Raw genomic sequence first — 19195 nt, forward strand, 5'->3', positions numbered from 1 at the left:
TTTTTCGAAACCTATTCAGGCAAGGAAACACAAAACGAAACTAGATGAATCTCGAAAACAAACCTAATATGAAAAAAAACTCGTATTGGTGATGGACAGGTGGTGGTATATGTGGACTCGGATTGGTGATGGACAGGCGGTGGTATATGTGGACTCAGATTGGTGGCGTGGTATATATGGACTCGGATATATGGTGGTATTTGGCGGTGGCGATGTGTCTGGTGTGGTGGTGGTATATGGTAGAGGATGATGAATCTGGTGTGGTGGTGGTATATGGCAGCGGATGATGAATCTGGTGTGGTGGTGGTATATGGCAGCGGATGATGATGATGCGACGGCGGCGTGAATACCCGTGAACAGAACTCGAAACTCTAAAACACTAGACGCTAACACCAGCAACTAGACACGACGATGCAACCGCAAATTCAACAAAGTAAATACAGAAAAGATTATGCAAAGTCTCAGATTGGTTCGGATATGATGAACTAACCCTAATTTTTTGTAGTTTTTTCATGGACTTTGGTATGAAGAACAGACTTGATCTAAACTACGAAAAAACTCTAAAATCTCATCGAGCAACCTGAAAATCTGATACCACTTGATAGAGGCAAAGGTGTCCCGTCTTTCGATGAGATGGTGGCTATCGTTTTTCATGGAGTAGACTTTGACGATCCGACTACGAACGTGCGAGGACGTCGCGCCGTAGCAATCGCTAAAGCAACTCCGAGAGGTTATTGACCCCACCGTAGCTCGATCAACCTGACCACGAGGGTCTATTTCCTGCAAGCAAACGAAGAACAATCAAGAAACTAAGATTGCAATCTGGATATTGCGAATATAAGAGGAAAGCTTTATTGATCAAGGTGGGGCTCTATGACGTCTTGGTCTGGTCGTTGAACACAAACGAAGTACGCGAAGTTGCAGCTATGGCGAACTTTTAATCTAAACAAAACCCAAAGTCTAAACGATGCCCTAAGGGTTGCATATATGGAGGAAGAGGCGGGAATTTCATGGCCCTTGGAGGAGGGGTCCGAAACCAACCCTAACTGTTGTTTCGCCACACATACGGACTGTAAAAAACAGCCTATACTTGACTATTTCGAAATTACATGGGCATGGCCCAAAAATAAGGTGACGTAGCACCTATAATAGCCTCTGGACGAAATTTATGAATTGGCATCTTGTATATTTCGTCCAAGGCTTCATGCACTCATTATGGTGGCTTCAAAGTCCTGAAATCATCTCTTGTAACTCCGTTCTTGTTCCCCTTGCACATGCCATCATCTCCACGCATAATCTTGCTCCAATGTTCATCCCTCTTGTCCAAGCTAGGCCCTTCATTTGTAAGCAAGACAAATATATCCAATTTAGGCAGCATCATATTCTCATAAACATTAGAATTATTACCAAGAAACGAAAGTATCTGTTAATTTAATTGGCGTGCACGAGCTCTAGTGATTGGTCCAATATGTATAGCAGCAAGGGCTGTGGGTGTAACAATGGTATTGATGTCCTCATCAACAACACTCTCAAACTCACAGGCAAAGCTAGATTTATGTTGTCCATCCCTGTTTTCTAAAAAGACTCATGTTGCACACCTATTTTACTAACAAGAATCAAGTTGCCACCTAGGCATCGTATTGCCCAATTGGTTTCTATATTGAGTGATACGCTATAGTGAGTAACTAAGATGGTGATGGTAGCCATTATGACATTTTCATCCTTTTCAAAGCAAGGCTGGGAAGGTACGTATAGTTCAACCTTCTCATAATAATTTGTGAGAAAGAACAGTACTATGGTTTGGCTTACATTTTAATTAGTAATTTTTGTTCAAATTTCATTATAAAGATTTTCTCATTTTCTTCTAAACTGTGAGACTTGCTCTAGCACGTAAGTTGAAGTACTGCTTCCATCATCAAGAACTACCTCGGACACCTCCCAGCCGGTCTCACATCAACGACATGCTAAGAAATACAACAAGAAGAAAGCCGATGGAATCATCACCTTTTCCCATACTTTCAATTAGTCACATATGAGGTTTACTGGAAGGTGGAGTAATAAAACTGAGATTTATACTACTTGAACTGGAAGTATTATTTTCACTTTGTGTCATATATTGCAGGCTTGCTCTAAATTCTCAGGATTCATCGACAATGTAAATTTGCAGGTAGTAGCTAGCTACTGAATCATCATTTTTTACGCTTTTTGGTATTTTTTTTAGATTTATTGATGCACAATGTATTGTATGCGTACAGTTGCATGGTGGTTTTGGTAAAGATCGCCAAAAAAATAAGTTTAACATATTTGGAAAGCATCACCATACTTACGACGGTTCCAAATTTAATTTTACTTATTAGGATGAAAATGCATTTTTCAGTTTTGCAATTGTGCTATGTGCACATGCTGGGACCTGTGGCATATATCATCTACTTAGAGAAGATTATGGATGGTGTATAAGGAAGTCTGGCATGGATTCCTAAAAGTATCACATCTAGGCTTCTCATGCACTCCCTCAGTTCCTAAATATTTGTCTTTCAAGAGACTTCAACAAGTGACTACATACGGAGCAAAATGAGTGAATCTACACTCCAAAATATGTTTATATATATCTGTATGTGGTAGTCCATTTGAAATCTCTAAAAAGACAAATATTTAGGAACAGAGGGAGTATATAACATATGTACTTCTCTTGCACTTTATCTGGTATTTTGTATAGTGCATTTAGCAACGTGTGGTTTAAGATTTTTCCAAATTAAACTGAAGTACCAAATTTTATATTGTGTGATTGTCGTCTCAACATCTTCGGTAGGTTTGTAATGAGGTCAATTCACTTGGACACTATATTATCCATTCTGATTGTATTTTTCAGATTATGTGTCGTGTTAGTTCACCTTTGTTGTAGAGTATTGTCCTTTTTCTGCCATACTGGAAGGTTGAAGAAAAGGAGATGAGGGTAGTGTCATTACAAAGTTGAAACTTCAGAAGGTTTTCATTCTGTCACTTCTTTGCGATAAATTGTTTGTCGTCCGTCTTTCCATCTACCTGATTACTCATACCTCTGTGTCACAAAAGCAACCATTGTTCCCATGTCAAAGATGAATAGAAGTTCTTTTTGAGAAACTGATAGCCTATTCAATTTCTGAATAAAGCCTTCCGTTAAGAAGTTGAAGGCATGGTTATGTAGAAAGGTATTCCCTCCAGTAAGGTATAACTAACATGGTATTATTCTCCCAATCAACTCAAACCGATTTTTGCATGGAACTTGGAATGGTTCCTCAAGTACATGTCAGTCCCAAATGTATGAATCTTGGTACTTTAAAAAAAATATTTCCACAATGACTCGGTTTTAACTCAATATTATACCATTTTGGAAAGTATCTAGCTCAATACCCAATTGAATTCTTAGCATATTAATTTCTACCTTCCAGTTTGTTGTTTGCTAAAAAACCATATCAGCGTTAAGACTACGGCCAACCACTTTACAATACTATTTTGTACCACTCCGCACATTTTACATGTTGGCACTTTACCTGTGTCAACCATTCTTAAATATTTGGATTTTAACAGCTATAGTTAGAACAATTGCAAGCATTCTTACCTCACTAAATATATAATGTGTTGCAGACATAGCCGCCTTATCTGTTCCAAATTGTTATCTCTGAACTATTTCATTTGTCAGCAAGGTACTTCTTTCTGCATTTACAGATAAATAACAATATTGGAGTAAGGGCTCAACTGATTTGACAAAACCAATATCAGTTATGTATGCATCACGGATGTGCTTCTAAAGTTATGTATGCACCATAGAGGAAGCAAGATCATTTAATCAGTTACTATAACCTTTCTTTCTTACCTAGCAATTCAGATCCAGTTTCACAAATAATAGAAAATTCCAAGAATCTAATTGTTAAATAAAATATTAGAACAAGTAATTTGGTAACCGTGCCATGCATGCCTACAATTTACTCCTGGTTCATAGAGAGAGGAGATGGTAAGGCAAAGGAAAGATATGCACCTGTTCGTACAAATGCAGGGTAAGGGAAAATAATGCATAGTAAATTGATACGCTCCTTCCATTGATGGATGGATAAGAGTCGCCGGCGGTGCTGCTAGATGTGGAGACTCCGCTCAACAACGCAGGCGTCGGAGGAGATTGCAGATTTAGCGGGGACGACCTAGCACACAGCAAAGGCGAACGGCCAGATGGCCGCAGCTCCGGCCGGCGCTGCGATGCGGTTCGCGAGGAACGACTTTGCGAGGTTACTGATGCACGCACTGTCAACGAGAGGCACTTGCGCAGCCGCTCTCATGGGGCTAGTCAGGCGAGCGAACTAGAGAAGACGGCGGCGTAGACCGCGGCCACCGAAGACGCTGATGACCCTAGCAAAAATCTGTCACTAATAAAATGCATACTTTTTTCGAGGATAATGCATATTTTCCCTTTTCTTTGAGGGAAATAAAAATGCGCACATTAGTGTATAGACTAATATGATATGGTACCAATTTAAATGCGGAAGCCAATTAAATTTAACGTCATAGTATATTAAAATTTTGCATAAAAAACTATATGGGACACATTTAAATTAACTATGTACCAAAAATGAGAAACAAAAATCGGAATAATTATTTATCTTGCTTAAAAATTTATTCCAAATGGACGTCACCCCCTCCAAATAAACTACAATTTCCGTCCCATAATATAAGATTTTTTTACATTATGTACAGTAACTAAGTAAGTGATATAGCTTCCAATGATTCATTAATTTATTGTCTTCATGATATATGATTCGTAACAATTACCAAAACAGTACTCCCTCCCTCCCAAAATTTAAGATCTTACATTTTGGGGCGAAGGGAGTAGAAACCACATTAGTCATTTTGATACATTCTCACATAAAAGAACTTATATCTACATGGTTTACCAGTACTACAAATTTTTATTCTTATCATTTTTGTAAAAATACTTATGAACCTACTATTGCAGTGGAATGGAAAATGCAAGAAAATCATTTAATGAAATATATGGAGTGCCAAAATTCTAAATAGTAAATATAAAGCATAGCCTCCAATCTCAACAATACATATGTAATGGCCTCCTAAAAATCATAGGGAAATTTAATTGTTGAGTATCCAATTTGCCCCGAGAGTTCCCAAAGGAGTTCTAAAATCGATCTCTATCAAGCAAAATAGTAAGTTAAGGAATATAAGGCTATTCTTAAAAAAATTATAAAAAGATTGTTGTTTCTCAAAAGAATAAGTTTAGTGCTCTTTATATTCAAGAGTTCATCTATTCAGACCAAGATAATTTTACAAACGATCTAAATCCATTACAATTGGTACAGATATAGATAGATACATAAATAAACATGTTTTTCCTTCGGCGAAGATTCATGTTTGTCCAAACACAATAAATATGCTTATGGGCTAACTTGGGGACTAAACTGCTTTTTAGTACTATTTGTCACCACCAAACAGATGGACAAACTGAAGTAGTCAATAGAACATTGTCTACTATGCTTGGGGCTGTTTTGAAGAATAACCTTAAAATGTGGGAAGAATGCTTGCCTCATATTGAATTTTCTCATAATCGTTCGCTACATTCTACTACTAAGATGTGCCCTTTTGAGATTGTGTATGGTTTCCTACCTCGTACACCCATAGATTTGTTGCCTCTTCCATCTTTGGAGAAGGTTAATTTGATGCTAAACAACGTGCTCAATTGATCTTAAAAATAAATTAGTTAACTTAGGAAAATATTGAGCGCATGAAAACTAAATATAAACTTATTGGAGATAAGGGTAGCAAACATGTTGTCTTTGCACCTGGAGATCATGTTTGGTTACATTTATGTAACGATAGGTTTCCTGATTTGCGCAAGTCAAATCTAATGCCACATGTTGCTGGTCCTTTTAAGGTGTTACATAAAATAAATGATAATGCATATAAACTTGAGCTACTTGTAGATTTTGCAGTTAGTCCTACTTTTAATATTGCAGATTTGAGGCCTTACTTGGGTGAGGAAGATGAGCTTCCGTCTTGTATGACACTGGTACAGCGAGGTGCTATACAAACGGTTTAACTCCTTTCCGCCACGGCATTTGGAACCATCGCCAAGTGAGTGACTGTGATAGGGGGGTCCTTCCCACACGACCCAAAAATCGTCGAGGATAGGGAGCCTTGATGCATATACAATACTCGCTACTCGTGTGTGCTCGCATTGCCATCGCAGTTGGTATTTTATGGTGCTACGTTTACGATGCGCGGCCCATCACAAACGATTCACTATTATAGAACCTGTATGATAAGCAGACAATCACACACACCCGCTTTTCCCAATCCGTATGCGATAACTAATTAAGAAGATTAGCTAATCATCGTACAAGTGTCGAACAGGATTACGAAACGTTGGACCGTCTTAATATCGTCGTACACGACAACTATTGTACACGCTATTCTGTGGTGCAACGTTTATGATGCATACCATATCAGAAACAGTTCATGATTGCGAATCATGTATGATAAGGCAACTATCACAAAGGTTTAGTTTGCCCGCATCGTTTGTGATATTGTCTGACATCGCACATGCTTTGCAAATGGCAACTATGTGCATGCTTGCACACATTTCCTCTCTGTGAACCGTATCGGATTATGGTGTATATCACAAACGTTTGTGTTTTACCAACCGTGTGTGCCATAACGACCTGGAGAGTGTAATTTCACCGTAATTTAATTGTTGCTATTTCAAAATGTACCGAATTTGAATTTGAATGTATGATATAGCTTTATTCATATCCATTAGGTTCAAACAATCAATGCATTATTCGATTCATAGGTACATATGTTCAAGAATTACATAAGATGATAAGAACCAAATAAAGAATGATGAACCACAGTTGTATACTTGTACTATTAAAGACAGTAAAGAAAGAGGCGAAATACATTCTGGTTACTGAACAAGGTGAAGCGAAATGCCCATATTGTGGCCTCCTCCATGCAGAAGGAACGCATGACTCTAGTCCAACCCCTTGTGATGTTCGACTGCCCACCCTTCACGGTCTTCATGAAAACATCTAGATAATCATCATGTTCTGGTAGAAATACTTTAACCTTTGCATGCCCACCAATCATGTAGTTTGAGGGATAATCTTAAGTAAACTGCTTTGGGAACCACTTCAAAGGAAAAAAGATTTGGACATTGTCATCTAACACAACTCATTATGGGCAGTAAAAATAAGGCTGCAGAGTTCTTACTTACCATCCTGCAGTTCGTTGTTGTCTTGGATAAAGTGTAAACAAATAGTTTAATTGCCATCTTTTGACCCATTTTACTAACAATCTTTATCAGCTTTCTCACTTGATGCTGGTTCATCGATATCTCATTGCCCCATACGCAGAAAGGGTCGAAGCGTGGATCTTTACCAATGACATATGTACCTAAAAGCACCAAGTTAATATTACAAGCTAAACATGATGAGGACATGGCTAGCACAGTTATACCCACAACCCCTGCTACTATACCTAGGGATGTAAATGGTACGGATAATTTCCGTTCCGATTCCGCATCCGCATCTGTTTTTAAGGATATGGTATACACTTGCACGAACCCGGCGGATACGAATGCAGATACGGATTATGGTAAGCCGGATAACCGACGGATATGGTAGCGGATATGATATCGGTAATATCCGGCGGATGTGGATTATCCGCTGTTTTTTACGGATTATCCGAGGGTATCAAACAGGATTATCCGATAAATTTAGCCCAATTCGCAGGCCCAAATATGCAATTAGTCATCCACGAATTAATTAGTAATCATAATCGCCACATATAAATACAATACAACCCTAACCCTAATAGTATCATAGTATACGATCACAATCAGAGCCGTCAACCGTGGTCGTCGCATGTCGTCCTCTTCAGCGCCGCCAGCGCCAGGGGCCGGCCGCATCTTGACGCTATGGGTAAAGATGCAGGCGATGGTCCAGCTGACGGAGGTGAGCACTTTGCTTGAATGTTCCATGATTTACTGGATGTAGACTGATTCATGTAAGTGTAGGGCATCGATGGATGATGGTATGCACCTATGAGGTAACGCAGCTTGCTGTACATCACCTCGCGCTGGGCTTCGAGTAGTCGTGGCAGTATGTGCGGCGGTGCGGGGGGGGGGGGGGGGGGGGGGGCAGCGCTGCTTGCAGCCGTGATCGACGTCGTACACGGGCGATGGGCAAGTTTAGTGCGCCAAACGCGATTCGCATCGTGATGACCGTCTGCGTGCATATGAGCCAGTCGGGGCTAACCCACTTGCAAGCACGTATAAAGGCTAAAATTCAGTCGACAGGGACTAGAGTGATCATCACTGGTTCTGGACTTCTGGTTGCAGCTTAACTTATTTCACTAACTGGAGAAAATCCTTACTGACGAAACTGAAATTTAACAGCTACATAGAGCTATGACGGACGAAACTGATTTTTTCTGAAACTTGGACAGTAGCTGCTAACCGACACTTAGCAATCACCAATCTGTATCTTGTACTGTACTAGCTAACTTAGCTATTAATATTTAAACCTATGTGGCCGTGAAATAAGATTGAGCAGACTAAGTTGTAGTAGTCAAGTAGGCTTCATCTTAAATATTTAATAGACTTGAGAACACTGAATCTATGTATATAATGCCTTGCTTGCTGCAGCTTGTAAGCTATTGATGCTGTTGATAGGTAAGAAGTGCTTGGTTACTTATATATTGTTTATCTTTCTACAGATCGTTTGAGAAAGATATCAGGGGAAAGATCTACATCTGCAAGAACAAGTGCAAATGCTGTCCAAAGTATGTTAGTATCACCCCTGTTGCAAGTCAAAATGAAGAGCCACTGAATTTGGGCAGTGACAATAAAGTTGCAAATGAAGTGATTGATCTAGAGGGTGAGAATCTGGATGCAATAGTAGATGAACCTGCAGGGAAGAAACAGAAGAAGACCAAATCTCAATGTTGGGACCATTTTGATAGAACATTCAAGGCGGTGGTGATAAATGGACAAAAAATTAAGGAAGCATGGGCCAAATGCAAGTACTGCACATATAAAGCAAAGAGAAATAGCAAGAATGGGACATCAGTCTTCTTGAACCATATTAATATGCATAGAGAAATAGCAAGTATGTCTGATTACCTCTTGATAATTACTGCTATTTTATTTCTATAAAGTGACAACAATTTTTCTGTAAATTTGAACGCTGCTGCTACATAGGACAATCAAGGAATGGACAATTCGCTAATGTATATTAGTATATACTTATTAGTTATTACCTAGCTTCTATCGTCTTTGCACATACAGATTAGTGTGTGTGTGTGTGTGTTCGAACTACTTAGTTCATGACAACTAATTATCAAATATTTCTTTGATTGTCCAGTGTAGCATCTAAATATCTTTTATCATTCTCATAGGATGTTGCAAGTGGACTGGAAGAAACACCATGTTGAAGAGAAGTCAAGGATGTGTTACGGGCTTCTACTTGATAGATTACTTGCCTTTTATAATAAATAAAAACTTCAATAGAATTTTGAATTAAGTATTTCTTAAGTAAGACATTTGTCTTGGACGTGTGTAATGCTATCATCATATTACCATAACTGTTTATTGTTGTCATATTCGTGTGGTATGAGTGTTATGACTTTAAAAGCTTGGCCACTCTCTAGTGTAATGTGGTGAGTTAAAAATGTGTTTTTATATAGTTTGCATATAGTAGATACAAGTTCATGTGTCTTTGCATGTATCCCCCGATATTTTTTGCCCGTTTCCGGTCCGAGTCCGCTCCGAATCCGCTCCGAATCCGTAGTCCGATATAATCCGCATTCGAATCCGCATCCGGTCAATATCCGCTCCGCTCCGAATCCGACAAAAAAATATGGTAGAGGATACGGTAAAAGCATTATCCGATCCGATCCGATCCGTTTACATCCCTAACTATACCTATTGGACCAATTACTAGAACTCGTGCAAGCCAGTTAAATTATCAGGCACTTTCGTTTCTTAGTAATGTTTCTAATTTTCATGAGAATGTGATGCTGCCTAACTTAGATATATTTGTGTTGGTTACAGTTGAAGCACCTAGTATGGACAAGAAGAATGAACACTGGAGCACGATCAAGCACTATGATGAAGGCGCGTGCGAAGGGAACAAGAACGGAGTTTCCGGAGGAGATTTCCGCACTTTGAAGCCACCATGATGATATACAAGAAGATGGACGAAATATACAACATGTCTTTCAAAAATTTTGTCCATAGCTTATTATTGGTGCTGTGTCACCTTAGTTTTGGGCTAGCCCATGTATTTTCGAAATACCTCTCATTTGGCTATTTTTAGAGTCCATATTGTAGGGGAAACGACTTAGGAGGTGTTTTAGTCCCACCTTGTCAAGGGTGGACGAAATCCCCTCTCTTTTCCCCTATAAATACAGCCCTTAAGGCACCATTTAGACTTGGGTTTTATTTAGTTAAAAGTTAGCCATCGCTGCAACTTTGTGTACTTCATTTGTGTCCAACGAGCAGACCAAGACCGCTTATGAAACCCCACTTTTATCATTACTTCATCCATATTCGCAATATTCAGATTGCTTAATCATATTCTTGCTTGTTCTTCGATTGCTTGCAGAAATAGACCTTCGTGGTCAGGTTGATCGTGCTCCGGCGTGGTCAATAACCTCTTGGAGTTGGTTTAGCGATTGCTAAGGTGCAATGTCGTTGCACGTTTGTAGTCAGATCATCAAAGTTGTCTCCACCAAATCGATAGTTATCATCATATAGAAAGATCGGGACACCCTCGCCTCTATTAAGTGGTATCAGTTTTCAGGTTGCTCGGTGAGATTTTCAGTTTTTGTTGTCTAGACCGCATCTGTTCTTCATACCTAGAGTCCAAGAAAAAGCCACACAAGAAAATTTAGATTAGTTCATCATATCCCAAACAGTCTGAGCCTTTTTCGCCATTGCCACTTAGTTTTTGCATTGTTGAATTTTTGGTTGCATTGTGTGTCGAGTTGCTAGTTTTAGTGTCTAAACTTTTAGAATTTCGAGTTCTAGTCACGTTTTGCTCACAACGCATCCGCATACACCATTGTCCACTTCATTGTCATCTTCCGCTGTCACGTATTATTTCGATCGCCGCTGACACCATCCATCAGTTGTTTCATTGCCGTCATCATATTCACCTTTGTGTACGTCACATAGCAGAAAAATAAAGGAGCAGAAGCCATACTAGTTGTTCTCCTTGTGTGGCACGTTTGGTGTTTTTTTTACGGAAAGGCCATCATGGCTAGCTTTATTAAAACTCAAATGACACTTACATCATCAGCTAAAAATTTAAAGAGGAAATCCGGCGGAGCCTACACCCAAAAGGTAGGAGTATTGGCACCGCCCCACTGAGCTAGCTCATGTGCAACCATATTAGACTCTCTAATACAAAGTTCTACCACAGCCTTCCTGAATTCTCTCAACATCACTCGACAATCTTGCAAAATAGGAGCCGCCACCATCGAGTGTCCTTCATTATTATGTAGCGCCTGCACCACTATCAGGTTGTCCATACGTACTAAAAGATTGTTGCATCCAGTGCTCTGTGCTAGTTTAGTCCCTCCAACAGCGCTGCTGCTTCTGCTGAAACCACATCTGGGACGTGGTCAAGTCTCGCCGTAGCTGCCTTGATGTAGCCTCCTCTGTTATCGCGAAGCACAGCTCCACAAGCTCCTGTGAAATCGTCTTCTGAGTAGGATGCATCGACATTCAGTATTTGCTGTCCGGTCAGGCCAGGAGACCATATGTTTGTACATGGGACTTGGGTCAAAATCCCTCTTGCTCTAACAAAATTCAAGGTTAAAGCGTATATTGCTGGAGCAGTCGGAACTGGGCACTGAACTTGTTCACCCCGGACCAATTGCCTGCATTGCCACCATATGTACCAACATGTCGTTGCAAACAACTCTGGTAGTTCAACTGGGTCCATATACATGCGCTGAGAGGCTTGATCACACAGCATAAATTCAATCAATGTTGGATTCGTTTTTGCCATAGAATAATTTCGGTTGGGATTTATTGTTGCGGGACCCATCCATTGATCACGTGAGGAAAGAGATCCTTGTAATTTTTTTAAAGGAAATAGTACGAGGAGTATTGCACCAACGTGTGTGTTGGCTGGAGTTTTTTTTATCTATATCTATACTACTATTAAACAATCAAACTAATTATTTCTTAATGCCACTCCGCAGATGTACCCAGCCTAATTACCATCGTTAGATTAGCCCCACTAAATAAAATCTAATGGTTACAGTTAGGGGGTGTTTGGTTCAGGGACTTTTTAGTCCCAGAGACTACAAAAAGTCCCTAAAAAGTCCCTAGGAACCAAACGGGAGGGACTTTTTCTACAGGGACTAGAAAAAGACTCTATTAGAGAGTCTTTTTTGATTAGTCCCTGGGACTAGAAAACGTCTTAGGACTTCTGAACCAAACACCCCCTTATTTTGATCCCGAGCTATGTGTGCAATTAGCAATTTAGTAGGACTGAACGCACTCCACCCGCGGAGGAATATTCCACACCGCGTCCGCGTACAACGCTTCGTAAACGCAAAAGGGCTCTCCATATCGCAGCCACCGCGTCGCCTCCATGAGTCTCGGGGGAGAACCCTAGCCGCCACTCCTTCCCTCCCCTACCTCCTCCCTATCTCGCCGCCGCCACCGGAGGGCGCGTCGGGGCGAAGCTAGGGCCAGCCCCAAGGAGGGCGAGGACGGCGCACCTGGTTCCTGCCGGCTTGGCGCGGTCGCGCGGCGAACTCTTGGTGCAGCAGCGCTGAGGCATGGACTGCGTTGCCCAGGAGCGCCGCCGACGCCAGTTGCTGGCTTGCTACCTGGCTTACCCGCCTTGCTTCCGCCGGATGCAGGCTCTCTCCACTCCTTAGGCATCCGCCATGTCGGCCCAAGCAGACGACGAAGTCCAGCCCTGGCCAACAAGCTGTTCGTCACACGCCCATGGTAATATAGTGACGCTTCCTCTTTTCAATCAACATTTTTTCTGTTCACCGAATTTCCAAGGAGTCATTTGCATTCCCAATTCTAATATGTGTGAGAAGGAATTGAAGAACAATACATCAGCTAATCTCTATGAATTTCGTATTATATGACGACGGATGCATTGATTTTTATATGAAAGTGAGAACAATACATCAGCTAGCAATTGATACCCAATATTTCATATATACCAGAAAAGAAAATTGTTGTCAATAAGTAGTTCACTACCAAGTGCAAACAAGATTTTTGAGACACATGATCTTCATATTGATTCTATTTCAAGGTCGGCAGCTTCCCTCATCTTGGTTCTTATTTTAAGTTCAAGCTGACTGAGTAGTATTTGTGATCCAAATGACTGGTTTCAGGTATCAACTTGACATATGTATGTAGCCCTCTCCATTTCCTCATTCTCTGATTCTTTGGGCCATTTTAGAACTTCTGATGGGTTAATTTATTTGCAGTTCGGTGTTGATACTGCTCTAGAACACCTCCCACATTAGTTCTCCGTTGCAATTGCTCACCCAATGGACAAGACGGACGTCTCTGTGCTCGCCCACCATTATTTGACCTGATACAGTCACCCATAAGATCAGTATGCCCCAACTTATATTTTTTCCAACTTCATTATTTTGGATTGTCAGTTGTCCTTACTGCTATCAATCCATGCCAAGAAGTAATGCAACTAAACTACTTCTCTGAGTTTGGTGGGCAGTAATGTAATAGGATTATTGCCGCATAGTTAATTATCAGATGAATATTGTGTTCATGGTTAGTTAATTCTCTCACTGGTTATTTGAATAATAAATGTAGAATTTGGCGTGTTATGTATCTCACCGAGAAAGTACTTGTTCTTGATATGCCACCCATATATTTTAAGTTAGCTGTTTTAGTTGGTCTGATAATTTGGTACTGCAGACGAAGCACGTAAAATACATAACACACCACCCCGCAGGTCTGACTTGTTTCTTCATAGGGGACAAGTCACGCATAAGATCAGTATGCCCCAACTTATATTTTTTCCAACTTCATTATTTTGTATTATTGGTCGTCCTTACTGCTATCAATCCACGGCAAGAAGTAATGCAACTAAACTACTTCTCTGAGTTTGGTGGGCAGTATTGTAATAGGATTATTGCCGCATAGTTAATTATCTGATGAATATTGTGTTATGGTCAGATAAGTCTCACTGGTTATTTGAATAATAAATGTAGAATTTGGCATGTTATGTATCTCATCAAGCAAGTACTTGTTCTTGATATGCCATCCATATATTTTAAGGTAGTTGTTTTAGTTGGACTGATAATTTGGTACTGCAGACAAAGCACGTAATATCTGGGTACATTGAAAAGCATTTTTAAAAGGCATGTAGTGATTGACTTCATGTTAGCAGTAAAATAACCTTTCACTATCATGATGTCATCAGTTTACAAAGTGTGCAACCTGCCCTGCTGATGTTTGGGTTTTTGTATGCTACTATGTTATTATTTACCTTGGTGATGGGGCAGGGAAGGTAAGTGGGGCTAACCTATTTGTCGGAGCAAGAATAATGACCAAGTTTTTCATTAAAGTTTAGGGGGCAAGTGGGGCTAACCTGTTGGCCGGAACAAAAATAATGACCAAATTTTTCATTAATGTTTGAGGGGCGTATGGTCTTGGTGCTGCTCAAGCTCGGCCATACGACTGTCACCATAGGTGCTTCTCTGAGCATTGTCATCTTCTTCGCCACCGGTTTGGTAACCATCTGGGTTCCTTCTCTGCTCCTGCATGTATCATGTTCTAATGAGAAATGGAGAGGAAGTTAGAAAAGTTAGTAATCATCGATAATAATAATGTGATGCAGAAATGCATGTTAGCTGCATAGGTGTACCCTGCAAGGAATTATTTTACAATAGAAATGCATATATTGTGGATTGATGACTAAACAAGTTTGCATGCACATCCCTGAAAATACAGCAGAGCCTTCAATCTTGAGAGTTAAGAATTCTTCTGGTGTTGCTTTGGAAATGAATGTCATATCTGAATGCTTGCTTATTTAGGTATATACGTAAAATCTGAAACTGATCAATACTGTTTCTAATAACATATTTGTATAAATGGATCTTAATTATATACATAATTTAAGATGGATGTACGGTAGTAGCATATGTTCAGGTTGAGGGTACTAATTATAACAAACGATGTGCTTATTCACATATGATTGTAATATTAGTTGAGACGTGCATTGCACGTGCACATTTACTAGTGGAAGGAAGGAGAAGAAGGACCGATCAGAAAGGAAGCAAGTAATAGGACAAAAAGAGTAAGAAAAGTTGTTCGGATCTATTTCCTTTTGGACTTGTAGTTCGTTTGGGAAGTGGAGATAGAAAAAAACAGAGTAGGTGTTTGGAAGGGAATACAATGCTGATATTTTTGGTTCGGTTGGGGAGTGAACTTCAAAAAAAGGAACACGTGGCTAGTAGTGCTCAGTATATGAGGATCGTGAGGCAAAAAGGAGAGAAAGAAAAAAAGTTAAGTGGCTTGCTAGCACTAATTGTTTGTATATCCTTTTTTGATCTAGCACTCAGTATTTTAACTTTTATCACGGTCGTGAATTCGTCTGTGTCTTAGGCTCGCGTCTCTAATCCGGTCTAGCTTAGGACCAGCACTTACCACTTTGAGCGAATTTTCAGCTTGCATTAATTAACGTGGTTGTAGCATTTTTTTCACACATATAAATCCAACCCAGCTCCACATATTTCTACACCGTGCATACATATGTTCACCTGGCAATCACTTTACCAAACTTTTGGAGTTATTTGACACCGCTGGTTGCCGGTCACCACCTGCTGCATGGTAAGAACTTGTAAGATTTTGATATTTGCTATACTGTGAGCGTTTTACCACCACATCTTAGTAGTTCATAGGAACATTATTCTTGGATTTTGTTTCTTGTTTTCTACTAAATATGACAGGTTCCAAAGTCAGCTGGGCTTCATCAATCGTGGGAGAGATGTCACCACCTCAAAAAATACAACCACCATCACAAGAGGTACAAAGACATCAGAATGCACACAATCAGGTTCTTGTTTCCATGCCACCTTTTCATGGTCGTTTTAAGCCTGATTTATATATGGAATGGGAGTTCGAAATAAATGCTATATTTGCTTTCCATTATTTTTCTGAGCATGAAAAATTTAAGGTCGCGGTTGGTACATTCACTGGTTTTGCTACTGTTTGGTGGAGTGAACATTGTCAGTTATACTCTAATTATGTACCTACTACTTGGGATGATTTAAAACCTGTCATGAGAGATAAATTTGTCAATGTTTACTATACTCGTGGCATGATTAAAAAACTACAACATTTAAAACAAGGTAGTGACACTGTAACAAAATATTATGATGATTTACGAAGTACCTTGTTGCACTCCTTGTTAGAGGAAAGTGAAGATGATTTGATGGATAGATTTTGGGGAGGTTTAAACTGTGATATTCAGGAGATACAAATTCATGAAGAGTATTATCCTATGGACTGTTTGTTTCGTCTTGCTTGCAAAGCTGAACAGAAAGTAAAACGGCGTGTTGTCCACAAGGAGAATAGGAGCAAGGTGCACATTACAAGAGATGATACGGTTGTTCCTTCAACTACTAGGCATACTATGACAACCACATCCGTGGTTGTGAGGACTACATCACCTCCATCATGTGACACATCACCTTCGAGAGTGCCTACATCATCCGAGTTGATCACAAGAGGTAATGACAAAGGTACCGATCTTCGACCTCCACATGAGTATGATGAATGCCTTGTCAATTTAAATGAACCATGCGATGAGCTACCCACTACTTTGATCACACCAGCTATTTTAGAGGACTATGTTTATGATTTGACTTTGCCATGTGATCGAACACTTTTGAGTGAACCCATTGAATTAACTATTGATGCGAAAGAACCATGTGAATCCGGGAGTACATAATATTTGGATCAAATACGTTTGAAAATAGTTGTGCCAATGATTAATCATTTTGATATGACATCTAAACTTGGTGATCGTTCATCAAGGTTGGCATGGTTTAATGATGAGCATTGCCAATATTTTGTTACGATTAAGAGCTTCACTTATATGTGCAAACTGAGCTGCAATATTTTCATGCCTTTCACTTCTTGTGTTAATATATTGGCATTATATTTCATGACTTTTGAAGTGTGCTCTTATATAGTTGTGTCACATGTGCCACAACCGAGATCAGTAAAAATGGATGACATATACATATATAGCATGTACACCTTGTCTCTTTTGTTAGCCATATTTCAGATTAAGCAACGCCGAGGACGGCTTTGTTTTCAAAATGGGGAGGATGATAAGGACATGGCTAGCACAGTTACACCCACAACCCCTGCTACTATACCTATTGGACCAATTACTAGAGCTCGCGCATGCCAATTAAATTATCAGGCACTTTCGTTTCTTAGTAATGTTTCTAATGTTCATGAGAATGTGATGCTGCCTAACTTAGACATATTTGTGTTGGTTACACTTGAAGCACCTAGTATGGACAAGAAGAATGAACACTGGAGCACGATCAAGCACTATGATGAAGCCGCGTGCGAAGGGAACAAGAACGGAGTTTTCGGAGGAGATTTTCGCACTTTGAAGCCACCATGATGATATATAAGAAGATGGACGAAATATATAACATGTCTTTCACAAATTTCGTCCATAGATTATTATTGGTGCTGTGTCACCTTAGTTTTGGGCTAGCCCATGTATTTTCAAAATACCTCTCATTTGGCTATTTTTAGAGTCCATATTGTAGGGGAAGCGACTTAGGAGATGTTTTAGTCCCACCTTGCCAAGGGTGGACGAATTCCCCTCTTTTTTCTCCTATAAATACAACCCTTAAGGCACCGTGTTTTATTTAGTTAAAAGTTAGCCATCAGTGCAACTTCGTGTACTTTGTTTGCGTCCAACGAGCAGACCAAGACCGCTTATGAAACCCCACTTTCATCACTACTTCATCCATATTCACAATATTCAGATTGCTTAATCATATTCTTGCTTGTTCTTTGATTGCTTGCAGGAATAGACCTTCATGGCTAGGTTGATTGTGCTCCGGTGTGGTCAATAACCTCTGGGAGTTGGTTTAGCGATTGCTAGGGCGCAACGTCGTTGCACGTTTGTAGTCCGATCGTCAAAGTCGTCTCCACCAAATCGACAGTTATCATCTCATCGAAAGATCGGGACACTCTCGCCTCTACTAAAACAGCAATTGCACAATGATGTAGTACAACACTCTTTTATAATATCTTATAACATCCAATATACTCACATATTAGATGAATTAACATCTTATATTACGGGTCGGAAGGAGTTTATTGCATTATTACAAATTATCGGCTGATTAACTGCTACTGTATCCATGAGTCAGAGTTAGTTTGAGCTAGTTCAGGCTCAAATAGCCCTAAAGTATATCCAAACATGAGGTCTAGTTTGAGCTAGTTGCATCTAACCTACCCAAAAAAATATCCAGCCCAAGAGGTGCTAATTGGAGCTTGTCGGATTTTGGGTTCCGGCAAACCCTTGAGGTTCGAACATTGGGGTGCGCATGAAGATCTCTCTCTCTCTCTCTCTCTCTCTCTCTCTCTCTCTCTCTCTAGCTCGCTTTCGCAACGATCTCAAGGCTTAACTCAAGGAACCCAAAGAGCAAGAGACACGAGGGTTTATACTGGTTCTGGCCACCGTTGTGGTGTAATACCCTACTCTAGTGTGGTGTGGTGGATTGCCTCGCAGGCTGAGGATGAACAAGTACAAGGGAAGAACAGCCTCCTGAGGAGAGGTGTTCTTGAGCTCGGTGAGCTTGTGTGCTGAGGATGGTCTGAATGATCCGTCCCTTGCTAGGGTGGTGGCTAGTCCTATTTATAGTGGCCCGGGTCCTCTTCCCAAATATTAGGCGGGATCCCACAACGGCCAATTCGAAAGGGGAGAACTATTACAAGTTATCCTGACAAAAGGTTGTCTTCGCGTGCCAAAGGCTCTGGTGGTGACGCCGTCGTGGGCTCTGCGGTGACCTCCGTCCTGCCGTCCTGCTGGTCTTGGTCTCGTTGCACCAATATGGAAATCTTTGCCTGATGCCTCGGGACTCCTCGCCTGTGCTTGCTCCTTTAGCA

The 19195-nt window shown here is 40.3% G+C and overlaps 2 long non-coding RNA genes across 2 annotated transcripts; one reads left to right on the plus strand and one right to left on the minus strand.

Moving 5' to 3' along the window:
- Positions 1-1053: 1053 nt before the first annotated feature.
- Positions 1054-4298, minus strand: LOC109759350 (uncharacterized). The gene is made up of 3 exons (XR_002232066.3): positions 4016-4298; positions 3599-3693; positions 1054-1335 (listed from the first exon to the last, which is right to left on the minus strand). It is a non-coding gene; the product is annotated as an uncharacterized lncRNA (long non-coding RNA).
- A 3571-nt stretch (positions 4299-7869) lies between these two features.
- Positions 7870-10567, plus strand: LOC123493659 (uncharacterized). The gene is made up of 3 exons (XR_012182802.1): positions 7870-7994; positions 8758-9149; positions 9439-10567. It is a non-coding gene; the product is annotated as an uncharacterized lncRNA (long non-coding RNA).
- Positions 10568-19195: the final 8628 nt, after the last annotated feature.

Source organism: Aegilops tauschii, chromosome 4, assembly GCF_002575655.3.
Source record: "Aegilops tauschii subsp. strangulata cultivar AL8/78 chromosome 4, Aet v6.0, whole genome shotgun sequence".
Taxonomy (NCBI): domain Eukaryota; kingdom Viridiplantae; phylum Streptophyta; class Magnoliopsida; order Poales; family Poaceae; genus Aegilops; species Aegilops tauschii.